A 12,510-nucleotide genomic window follows, 5' to 3' on the forward strand; every position below is an offset into this window, starting at 1 on the left:
CTCGGGGGGGCCCCCCCGGGCATGGCCGGCGTCACCATCAGCGCTTGTGGGGGGGGGTCTTCCCGGGACACCCCCTTCCGAATTCGGCTTGGCGGTGGGAGGGACTGTGCCCTACGTGGTGTGAGGGGCTGTGGCCGTCCTAGGGTCAGCCCAGCCACAGGGGCCTGAAGGTCACCGGATGAGGAGCCAGAGCTGATGCCACAAAACCGCAGGCTCCCGTCCAGAGGAGCCGGGGGGCATGAGCCAGGGGCGTACCAAGGTGACCTTCAGGAAACATTAAATCCTCGTTTTAAAGAAAGTAGCCCCAGACACCTTGGGAAACCGACACCCGCCGTTCTCGTGGGGGGGAGGGAAAAGTCGTGGAAAGATGCTCTGTCAGCGTAAAGTGAACTGCGATTTTGACTTTGCAGAGCGGTGGGCCACGTCACAGTGACCTGCATTCCGTTGTTGGTGTGGCATCCTCGGGTTTCACAGGGTTTGTCTCCGTAGGCAGCTTCTAAAACAATGTTCATGAAGCTTTTGACCTTGTTAGATGGAGTGTCAGATACTACAGAAGTGTTAAATATAATGGCCAACTGAGAAAGTCATGTGATAAATGGAACGTTTTCTAACGGGTGGGCCGTTAAAAATTTATTATTTCAAGTTTTCGAAGGCCATTACCTTGAGTTTTTCGTATGTTCTTGTCTTAGAAATTGTGGAATCAAGGTAACTTTGTTGATGATGAGACCTGAATGAATGACAGAAACCCCTAACTCCAAACGTGTAAAGGTGGAGATTTTCAGATATACGTATGGAAACTGCAAGTGTTGAGGGCTTTGTTCGCCTTCGGTGTCCATCTTAACACAGCTGAAAAAGGGCGGACAGTGTGGGATCTAACAGATCCATCCAGAAGTAGGCTTACTGTTTCGTATTGTTCATATAGCCGCAGAAGACTCTTTGTCCTACTATTGTACAGTTGCTACAACATTTTCCTCAATGTAATGCCTGTTTGGGGAGGGACTTAAGGGGAGCAGGTGTGAATGATGATGAATCACGTTCTCAAACTGAGCTAATTTCCCTTTGTGTAGGCTATTGTTCTGTGTATATGTAATGTGTAGGGACCTTAACATAAAAGTTGTCACATTCAGAAATTAAGATTTTCAGTCCGGAAATTGAGTTTTTGCTTTTAAAAAGACTTACGCTTGGAACAGGCCACCTGCATCCTGTAGGCGGCCTGTTCGCGTTTCTGTAAAGTCTTCCCTGCCCCCAAGGTGTACCTGCTCTCTTTGAACTACTACATCTGTTACTTATTGTTCGCTATATTGTGATTGTTTGCTTAAGTGTTTGTTTCTCCCACTAGACTAAGCTCTTGGTTCTACGGGCTGGTGCCTTTGTATCTTTGGCATCTAGAGCACTGTTAACGTATTTTCAGAGTATTTTGTTTCATTGAATAAATGTGGGTTTCCCAAAGTAGATTGCACATTTTGCTAAGGGATTTTTTTTTTTTTTTTTTTTTTTGTATAGCTGAGGGGATTGAGCTGCAAACATATATAGTTGCTGTAGGGAACACGGTTTCCTTCTTTTCTAAGCCCACCCTAACTCACCCCCCACTCCCACCACTCCCATCACCCATGAGAAAGGAGCCAAAGAAAATAAAACCCTAAATTAGTTGGGATCTAAGTGATGGGTGTACCTTTAGATTGGGGATTGTAGAACTTTGTCCTGCTCTCGGGCCATAACTGTAATCCACACACTTGACATTAGTTAGGTCCTTGTCACAGGGGAGTTGACTAGTCTTCATTTAAAAAAAAAAAAAAAAAATTAGGAATTTCAGAATCTCTCTTCTGTGGATAGTTCAGACTGGTTGCTAAATGGGAATGTCTTACATTGAAATAGATTTATTTCTGTGCAATGATAACTTCGTGCCTATCCTGACAGATCATGACGTGGGCCGAAGTCTGCCACTTAACCAGCTGAGCCACCCAGGCTCCCCAGAAGGGCTACATTTTAATATCCATTGTTTCATTAAGTCAAGAGAGAGTAATGTGTATGTGGAAGATTTTTAACAAGGTTTTAATTAGGGTTTTAGAAAGCGGTTCAGCTAAATTTTCCCACACAAGGAGTTACACAAGTGTGATGAAAGGCAGAAAGTAACTTTCATGAAAACAGAAGAAAGAAAGCTAGAAGAAAAGACCAAGGGACACTTTGCTATTGGCTACATTCAGTTTTGACAATTCCTACTTCTTTTCACACCACCCTCCTCACCATTTTTAGGCACTGTTTGACCTGGATTTTTTTTCTCAAAATAGAGCTTTCTATAATAATAATCGTAATCATAATCATAATAATAGAAATAACTTCCATTTGTTGAGCACTATGTGCCCTGTGCTCGATGCTTTATGGAATTATTTCAGTTAATCTGTGTGTGTGTGTGTGTGTGTGTGTGTGTGTGTGTGTGTGTGTGTGTATAATCTCAGAGATTTATTATAAAGAATTGGCTCACATGAGTACAAAGGTTGGCAAGTCCAAAGATCTGCAGGGTGACTTGGCAAGATGGAAACCCAGCAGAGCCAGTGATAATGGTTCCATTCCAGGTCAAAGGCAGGAAAAAGCTGATGTTCCAACGCCTTCAGGAAGGAAGAATTCCCTCTTACTGGGGAGAGGGTCAGCCTTTTTGTTTTTCTCAGGCCTTCAACTGACTGTATGAGGCCCACCAATGTTATGGAGGGCAACTACTTTACTTAGTCTACCAATGTAAATATTAATCTCATCCAAAAACACTCTCGCAGAAGCACCCAGAATAATGTTCGACCAAACATCTGACCACCCTGTGGCCCAATTTAATAAATTTGTTAACCATCATCCAGATCTATTTGATTTCCAAAGCTCATGCTCTTAATGTTAGTCACAGTGTCTTCCTCCTACTCTAAGATTCACAAAGTAGCTTTAACCCTGGGCCTGCCTTCCCCTCCTCGTCTGGAAGGAATGTCTGTCACAGTTCATTCCACTCACACGTGATGAACACACCTAATTAGGGCAGGTGTTTAAATGCCAGTAACCAAGCTCAGGATCCCCTTCCCCAATAGCACATACAACATACAACAAAGCCATTCCAGCTTTCTAATTATATTCCAAGCTTTCTGATTTTGTATTCACTTAACACTTTGAACTGATTCCCTCCACACAAGCACATCCTACCTGATTCCTTGTTCAGTTCCCTTCATGTCCTCTTTGAAGGGCACCAAGCCAGTGAGCCCATGACCTTCCCTTCTCTCTACTGACTAAACTTGCTATTGCTTACTCTTGACTCATTCCTGCTATCATTGTCACTGTCATCTTAATTTTTTTTCTTTTTTTTTACCTAGTTGGCGCTATTCTGTTACATCCTAGGGCACCTTCTATAGATATCATAGATGTCCTAATAACCACTTCATTCTTCATTTTTTCACGAACAGCCTCAGAGCATTTGTTCTTAGCAAATTAGTTGTCCTTTAAAATCCAGAACGTGGCCATTCTCAGCGAAGTAATACTTTGAATTTTTATTTGTTTTTTTTTTTTGTTACATATTATTAAAGTTAAAAACATTAGAGAACACTAGAGATGGACAAAATCAGATTTTATTGATAGTCAAAAGATATGGTTGAGGCTGTCTAGCTTTTAAAACCAAAAATGTTGGGGTGCCTGGGTGGCTCAGTCAGTTAAGCATCCGACTTCACCCGGGTCACGGTCTCGCGGTCCGTGAGTTCGAGCCCCGCGTCGGGCTCTGGGCTGATGGCCCGGAGCCTGGAGCCTGCTTCCGATTCTGTGTCTCCCTCTCTCTCTGCCCCTCCCCCGTTCATGCTCTGTCTCTCTCTGTCTCAAAAATAAATAAACGTTAAAAAAAAATTTTTTTTTAAATAAAACCAAAAATGTTGAGATGGTATTGGGAGAGGACAGTTGTTAACAGAAGTTACAGATACTAAGTTATCACTGAAGATATTTTTCATTCTTCTAGAAGTTAATTTACCAAGCACAACTCACATAAAAGGCATTTTTATTACAGCCGCAAATTAAAAGACACTTGCCTCCCATATTAGAAAAAAATCAAGTGCATATTTTTTGGTTGATAAATGACATCTGCCACAATTATATGCATTGAATCAAAATGAAAAACTTCTGTTACACAGTACGTTTATTCCAGGGTTTGCAGGGCTGGGAATTACGTTAGTCCTCTTAATTTAAACTGACTTGGATTATCTGATAGAATAAAAACAGAGTATTAAAGTAGGGATCCTAAAAATCTAAGTTGAGAAGTTTGATTTGTAATTTGGTACTGTTTTTACAGGCTACATTCCAAAGGTAGGCAAGTGACTTTGGTCTGTAAAACAATTATGAGGCTGGGTCTTTTGTAAATGGTTTCTTGGGTGCATTTTCATCTATTGAAACCTTAATAAAGAGGAGACATCACTTAATTACCCCATCCTGTGTTTTTAATAGTGTTGTTGTTGTCTTTCTAAACCCAGGTTTGTTGAAAACAATCCTGTCTTTGCATTTTTTTAGAAGCTGAGCTACAATTAGTTTTAGGACACAGTAGAATCTATCAAGTAATAAAGCTAGCTGGTGATTCTTTGTGCTTAACAAAGAATCTATTAGATGTAGAATTTCTAGCATATTCAGTAAGCAGCATTTACGGTGATATTCTGGAAGTTTAAATCATTGAAATTTTTAACAGACTTAGATTATTTTGAGATTTTAAAAATATATATTGTCTTAGTGACATTATGGTTATGATAAAGGTTTTGCAATCCAAATCCTTAAAAAAAATCTCGTAACATTTTTCTTATATCCTATTTTAAATGTTGATATTATCATATTGATTAATATCCAATTAGGTTATTAGTGTTATAAATAAATACAAAAAATTACTAGATTGGCTTCACTCCTGTAAATAAGATTTGTTTTATACCTAAATTGTAAACTATATTTTAAATTTTATTTTATTTTTAGCTGGGTAGTTAAGGTTTCATGCTTGTTTTTTTAAAATCAGGTTTGCTGAGGTAATTTACATGCAGTAAAATTCATTCTTTTAGGTGTAAAATTCTATGAATTCTGACACACACAGCTATATAAGTATTTCCACAATCAAGAGAGAACATTTCTACCACCCCAGAAAGTTCACTTGTGCCCCTTTTAGTTAATCTCTTATCCTGACAATAAAATTTTAAATAAAATTAATGAAATAAGACATTTAAAAACATGCCTGATACACTAGCCTTGGACCATTGTTGTTGTAAACTAGATTATAACTTTAGTGGGAAAGCAAATGTAATTGAAACAAACCTCAGTTTTTTAATATATTACTCAAAAGTTATTGGGTAGAAGTGTTAAAACGAAGTGAAAGATTGATTTAAAAATTTTTTTAAATGTTTATTTATTTTTGAGAGAGAGAGACAGAGTGTGAGCAGGGGAGGGGCAGAGAGAGAGGGAGACACAGAATCCGAAGCAGGCTCCAGGCTCTAGGCTCTGAGATGTCAGCACAGAGCCCAATACAGGGCTCAAACCCATGAACTGTGAGATCATGACCTGAGCTGAAGTTGGATGCTCAACCGACTGAGCCACCCAGGCGCCTCTGATTTTATTGTTTTTTCCCACTTCATGATGTATGTTTACCTTTCTTCGCCGTATGTCCATTTCAAATATCTTGGTATAACTAAGTCCTTAAAGCATTTTCTTTTGCTAGCTTGTATTTTCGTCTTTTCAGTGAATATTAAAAATAGAATACTCTTCCTGTCCTTCTGAAATAAGTTAAGGGCAAGGACTATGTCATCTTCATTGTTTATTACCATGTCTTCCATACAGAAGAAGCCTAATATTGTTGAATGAAAGAACTTTTAAGTTGTTTCAAGCTGAGCAGAGAAGGGATTGGAGAATGACTTGGATTTTCTCAAATAAACATTGAGTATTGATAATGCTAGGTTAAAACTTAAAAGTCAGTTAAAAACCTAGGTTTTAGAGTTGGATCTAAATTTCATCCTTTTTTAAAATTTTTTAAGGAATTTTTTTATGTTTACTTAGTTTTGAGAGAGAGAGAGAAGAGAGAGAGACAAACTGTGAGTGGGGGAGGGGCAGAGAGAGAGGGAGACAGAATCCAAAGCAGGGTCCAGGCTCCTAGCTGTCAGCAGAGAGCCTGACAGGGGGCTCAAACCCACGAACTGTGAGATCATGACCTGAGCCGAAGTGGGACACTCAACCGACTGAGCCACCCAGGTGCCCCTCTTTCATCCTATTTTTAATTGAAGTATACTTGACATCCAATATTACATTAGTTTCATCTCTGCAACTCACTAGTGAGTTAACAATTCTATACGCTATCCTATGCTCACCACCATAACTGTAGTTACCATCTGTCACCACATAACGTTATAACAACGTTATTGACTGCATTCCCTATGCTGTACTTTTCATCCCCTTGACTTACTTATTTTATAACTGGAAATGTTTATCTCTTAATTTCCTTCATTTATTTTGCCTTCCCCCTCCTCAACACCCGCCGTTCTGGCAACCACCTGTTTTTTTCTCTGTATGTAGGAGTCTGTTTCTAGGGTTTTTTTGTTTGTTTTTCTGCCTGCTTGCTTGTTCATTTATTTTGGTTTTTAGATACTACATACAAGTGCAATCATACGGTATTTGTCTTTCTCTGTCTTATTTCATTTACCATAATACCCTCTAGTTCTATCTATGTTATCGCAATTGTCAAGATCTCATTCTTTTTTATACCTGAGTAATATTTCTGTGTGTGTGTGCACATGTGTGTGCGTATGTATACATACAACATCTTTATCCATTCATCTATCAGTAAGAATTTAGGTTGCTTCCATAACTTGGCTATTATAAATAATGCTGTAATAAACATAGGGATGCACATATCTTTTCAACTTAGTAGTTTCATTTTCTTTGGGTAAATATCTAGTAGAATTACTGAATTTTATGGTATTTCTGTTTTTATTTTTTTGAGGAATCTTCATACTGTTTTCCATAGTGGTTGAAACAATTTACATTCTCACCAGTAGTGCATGAGGGTTCCCTTTTCTCCACATCCTTGCCAACACTTGTTATTTCTTGTCCTTTTGATATTAGCTATTCTGACAGGCATAAGGTGGTGTCTCATTGTGGTTTTGATTTGAATTTCCCTGATTCTTAGTGATGCTGGGCATCTTTTCATGTGGACCTACATTTGAATACCGACCTTATCATTTATTTAGCTGTAAAACTTCAGGCAAATAAATTTCTATGAGCATCCGTTTGCCTACCTATAAGATCACAGTAAAAAAAGTAAAATGCATGTCCTATCAGAGCTGCTATCAGGAGGATTTCAGATTAAAGCACTTGGCAGTGTCTTGCTCATAGCCCAATTCTTTTGAGTTGAAATCTTAAAGAACGTATTTTAAATCCCAGAACACTGCTATCTAAGACAGAGGAGAGAATTCGGTTTTAGAACGAAGATGTAGGTGGCTGGATCTGACCTGTGGGCTCAAGAGGAATAATTACTCTCCCAACTTGTGTTTCCGTTAATTACACATTTTGATTTGGTGGATTTTTCTCAGAGAAAAGAAATAAGAGTGGCAATGGTGAAGAGAAAGGAAACAAGATGGGGAAATTGACAAGGGGAGAGATACCGACCGAACTAATGATGAATGAAAGAACAAACAGAGCATGGCACCAAAAACAGAGTTAGTAATATTATCCCATATAAGCTAGCTTGGTTCGTGGCATCTGTACTAAAAAAGAGAAAGGAGTAAGGAAGTTATATAAGCAACGGAAAAAATAGCTATCTAAATATTTTGAAAAAAATACAGCGAGAACCCCAAAGTTTCCTCTTATGCAGTGTTAATTTGTATATATTATATGTTAATGATCAGGAAACAGTGGTTCAGTTATTTGCTCTGATTTCCTAAAGTTGTTAAATAATTTGATCAATGCAATGGTATTAGAGCAGCTACATTATGAACATTATGAAACAGAATACTACTTTTTTTTATCCCCAAAGAGCACAGAAAAAAAAAAGACTTTTCTGTGCTCCAAGTGTCAAGGGCGAGGGTAGAATAAGGACGATTTCAAATAAGCAAGATCTCAAAAAAAAAAAAAAACCTTCTCATTTGCCTCTGTCTCAGGAAGCTGAGGGGGTGCTCTGTCAAAATGAGGGAAGAAACCAAGAGGAAGGCGTGAGATGCTGGAACCAGGGATTCCAACTAGTGTCGCAAAGGAATAAAGGTAACTTTCTGAAATATTCCTAATGTGGAAGATTGAAATAAAGAATTGAAGGAGTACAGGTGAAAGAAAAAATTAGTTAAGAAATTAGGAGCTAAGAAGTAAGAGGAAGAAGAACACATACTCTGAACCTGTGCAGTTTCAAGAACGGGATAACAAATCTGGTCCTTAAGTCTCCTAGCATCCAAAGCAAAAGGGAAAATATACCCACTTGCAAGTTGCCTAATGTCCTTACGATAAAAACAAAGTGGTTGTTTCCTGAAAGACCTATTGTGGATCTTATAAAAAGGATCCTTTGCTCTTAATTGTATCCCCACATGTGTTTCATGTGACTGTTTCTTCCAGTGTACCTTATGGCCCCAAAGCATTAGTAAGTAAAGGCAATTCTGTAAGGACTAAATAGCGCTCTCCAAGGTGGACCAAGGGCTTGTGATTGGTCAGGATATTATTATTTATTATTTATTTATTTTTATTTTAGAGAGAGAGGGAGGGGCAGAGTGAGAGAGAGAGAGAGAGTCTTAAAGACACTCCGTGCTCAGTGCAGAGCCCAGTGTGGGACTCTATCCCATGACCCTGGGATCATGACAGCCGAAACCAAGAGTCCGATGGTCAACTGACTGAGCCACCTAGGCCCCCCATGGATATTATTAATTGACATCCCATTAAACTTCATGGGAGGCTAGAAGGAGGTTGGTAGGTTAGTCTGTTATCCTAAACAATTTAGCTCTTTCCCCACATTAGCCCCGTTGAAGCAAAACAAGTTATCTTTGTTTAAAAAAGTTTTTTAATGCTTATTTATTTTTGAGAGAGAGACAGAGCCTGAGTGGGGGAGGAGCAGAGAGAGAGGGAGACACAGTCTGAAGCAGGCTCCAGGCTCTGAGCTCTCAGCACAGAGCCCAGCATGGGGCTCAAACCCACAAACTACAAGATCATGATTTGAGCCGAAGTCAGATGCTTAACCTTGACTGAGCCACCTAGGCATCCCCAAAACAAGTTCTTCTAACTGCACTTGTCCTCATTAAAAGGCAGTTTTGTGGCATGTTCATTTGGGGTCTTGTGCCCTACCCCAAATGGCTCATCAGAGTATGCTTTCCTGTCTTAATTTCTTTTTTTTTAAGTTTATTTTTATTATTTTGTGACAGAGAGAATGAGAGAGATAATCCCAAGCATGCTCCACACAGCACACAGCCTGATGTGGGGCTGGAATCCACACACCCTGAGATCATGACCTGAGCCAAATCAAGGTCAGATGCTTAACCAACTGAGCCACCCAGGGGTCCTTACTTAATTTCTGAGAGAATTTTGTTTGATGAATGCAGTTTTTCTCTAATGCATTACATTTCCAATAATGTTTTAGTACCTTTAGGCTGGATTTTCTGGCTCTTCCATTAATTTAGCTCTGAATATAGTCTAGACAGACAACTTTCTGATTGCCCTGTTCCTTCAACAGGTAGCATTCGGGATACTGTGTCCCTCAAGCAGTCTTTCATAAGCACTTATTTCCTATAACCAAGCTTATATTAATAATTAAGATGGTATTTAGTTAGAATCTATAAAGTTTGGACAACTAACTAGAATTTTCAGTTGTGTCACATATTCCCCTAACCACTAATGAGAATTTGCTGTGCCACCTGTACAGTCACTGGTTTTGAAAAATTCAGCCCCTATGCTTTCATCTGATATATTTTCCATGAATAATAATTATTCATGGAAAATCAAGTATAATTTGTATAACTCATTGAGTGTTTGCCATTATTAAACCTATAGTTCACTGGTTATTTAACAAGCATTATAAGTATATTTTTAAAATAGCTTTTGAACTAACCTTTAGAAAGATAAACATTTTTTGCTATTAATCTCTTTTGTGTCTAGCAGAATATGTTTATTTACACAAAAATAACTAAATCTCTCTGATATCCTAAAATTTGAAACCTTAAAAGTTGACGTCTATTTGTGCAGTATTATTATCTGCTCTTCTCTGGGAAGTTTATTATATTTCAAAATAATAAACTACACTCCTGCCACTTACAGGTCAGTTATTACTATGGTAGAATTTCTGTTGTCTCTAAGAGAGTCTAAAATGCTTGAAATTGAAGACTAGAAAATGCTGTGGTAGCTCAGTAGAATCCATGGTGACATTTTTATTCTGACCTGAAGTAAATTACCATGTAGTAACGATTCAGTGAAATAATATTTCTTCCCAAATCAACATTTGTCATTGCTATTAAAATATATCTGTTTCTTTTATTTTTTATGACTGTTGTTAATTTTTGGCTCTTTCTAAAATGAGAAAAATACTTTTCTCAAACTTGATATGATTTATAAACAACGATCTCTGAAATACTGAATGATGTATTTGTATAAATAAAACTGTCATAAATTTAGAAATCAGTTTTGTAAGTGAGAAAATACCACAGATGTCAAAGAGGGTTTTTTTGTTTGTCAAAAATTTTTTTCCAAATTTAGGCAAATTATTTTGACTTTAGAAAAATCTGTACAACAAGGATTTTCAGGAGTGATGTTAGCAAGATGGCAAAATAGGAAGCCCTGGATCCTGCTTCTCTCACAAACACACCAATTCAGCAACAATTCATGAACAAATTCACATTATGTAAAATCCAGAAACTAATTGAAAGGCTCTTGCACCCTAAGTGAATATGAAATCAGACTCAGCAAAGCCAGTAGGGAGATTCAGGATCCCTTTTCACCAGAGTCCCTGTTCCCAGCACAGTGCTATATAATCAGGAAGAGAACCCCTAATTCCCCATTTCTCCTAGGGATGGAGAGATTGGTTCGTGCATTCAGCACCCCAGCATTTCCCAGGGGGCTCCCAGAGGACTGGTTTCTATCTTTTAAGTCTTAGAACTCTAATGGGCTAGCAGAATCTAGCCACCTGAGAGAGAATGGAAATAGCAGCTTGGGCTGATAGATGTTATGGATCTTCCCTCCTTCTAAGCATGGAGTGAACAGATGTCAGTCTTGGAGCCCTGATGGGTCTGGTGCTGTCTAGCCACCTCAGGGAGAAAGGAGACTGCGGTTTGGACTGATAGATGCAACTGTGTCGCCACCCCTGGCTTAGCACAGAGTGAGCAGACAAAACCCATGCTTCCTACTTCTCCCTGTAGAGAGAAAGAGTTGATAGAGTCCCCCAAACCTTTGGCAGGGCTGACAGTGGGAGTCTTCTCTTGTATGAGGTCAGTCCATGCACACAGGTGCAGGTGCCTGCTTTGTCCAATGTGCAGACACCAACACAGACAAGGAAAATGAAGAATCAGGCAAAGGTGTTCCAAACAAGGAAGCAATATTAATTTCTAGAAACTGACCCTAATGAAATGGAAGTATAGGATTTACCTGGCAGAGACTTCAAAATAACTGTCATAGATGCTTACTGAGATCAAGAGAAAAGTGCATGAACAAAGTGGGAATTTCAACAAAGATGTAGAAAATATTAAAAAGTACCTGACAGATATCATGGAGCTGAAGAACACAATTGCTGAACTGAAAAATTCACTAGAAGGGTTTAACAGCAGACTAAATCAAGCAGAAGAAAGAGTGTGTGAACTCGAGAACAAATCATTGGAAGTAATTCAGTCAAAAGAGCAAAATGAAAAAGAATGAAAGAGAGTGAAGAAAAGTTAAGGGATTTATGAGGCATCATCAAACAGAGTAATATATGTATAATGAAAGTCCCAGAGGGGAAGAGAGGGAGAAAGGACCAGAAAGCTTATTCAAAGAAATAATGTCTGAACAAACCTGGGGGAGGAAATGAACATCCAGATCCAAGAAGCCCCCAACACACTAACTAAGGTGACCACAAAGAAATCCACACTGAGACACAAATTGTCAAAGACAAAGAATTTTGAAAGCAACAAGATAAAAGCAGCTTGGTGTGTACAAGAGAACCCCCCCATAAGACTATCAGTGAAGTTTTCAACAGCAACCTGCAGACCTGACGGAAGTGGAATGACATATTCAAAGTGCTGCAAGGAAAAAAAAAAATCCAACCAAGAATACTGTACTCAGCAAAATTATCCATCATAAAATATGGAGAAACAGACTTTCCCAAACAGATGAAAGCTCAGAGTTCATCACCATTAGACCTGCCTTACAAGACATGCTAAGGAGAATTCTTCATGTTGAAATGAAAGGGTGCTAAATAACAACATAATAGCATAAGAAAACATGAAACTGTGGTAAAGGTAAATACATAGACAAATACAGGATACTGTATTACCGTAATAGTGTATTACCGTAATAGTCAATTTTAATTCTAGTATAAAAGCT

At 38.6% G+C, this 12,510-nt stretch overlaps 1 long non-coding RNA gene across 8 annotated transcripts in view; it reads left to right on the forward strand.

Annotated features, from left to right (window-relative positions):
* The first annotated feature begins 265 nt into the window (after nucleotides 1–265).
* The window catches only part of LOC123382781, a 107,389-nt gene continuing 95,144 nt past the window's right edge, over nucleotides 266–12,510 (forward strand). For all 8 annotated transcript variants that reach the window (XR_006591698.1, XR_006591695.1, XR_006591697.1 and 5 more), the window contains exons 1-2: nucleotides 266–705; nucleotides 8,130–8,229. This is a non-coding gene — a long non-coding RNA (uncharacterized LOC123382781). The remainder of the gene's footprint in view (nucleotides 706–8,129; nucleotides 8,230–12,510) is intronic.

Source organism: Felis catus, chromosome F1 (genome assembly GCF_018350175.1).
Source record: "Felis catus isolate Fca126 chromosome F1, F.catus_Fca126_mat1.0, whole genome shotgun sequence".
NCBI classification, from domain to species: Eukaryota; Metazoa; Chordata; class Mammalia; order Carnivora; family Felidae; genus Felis; species Felis catus.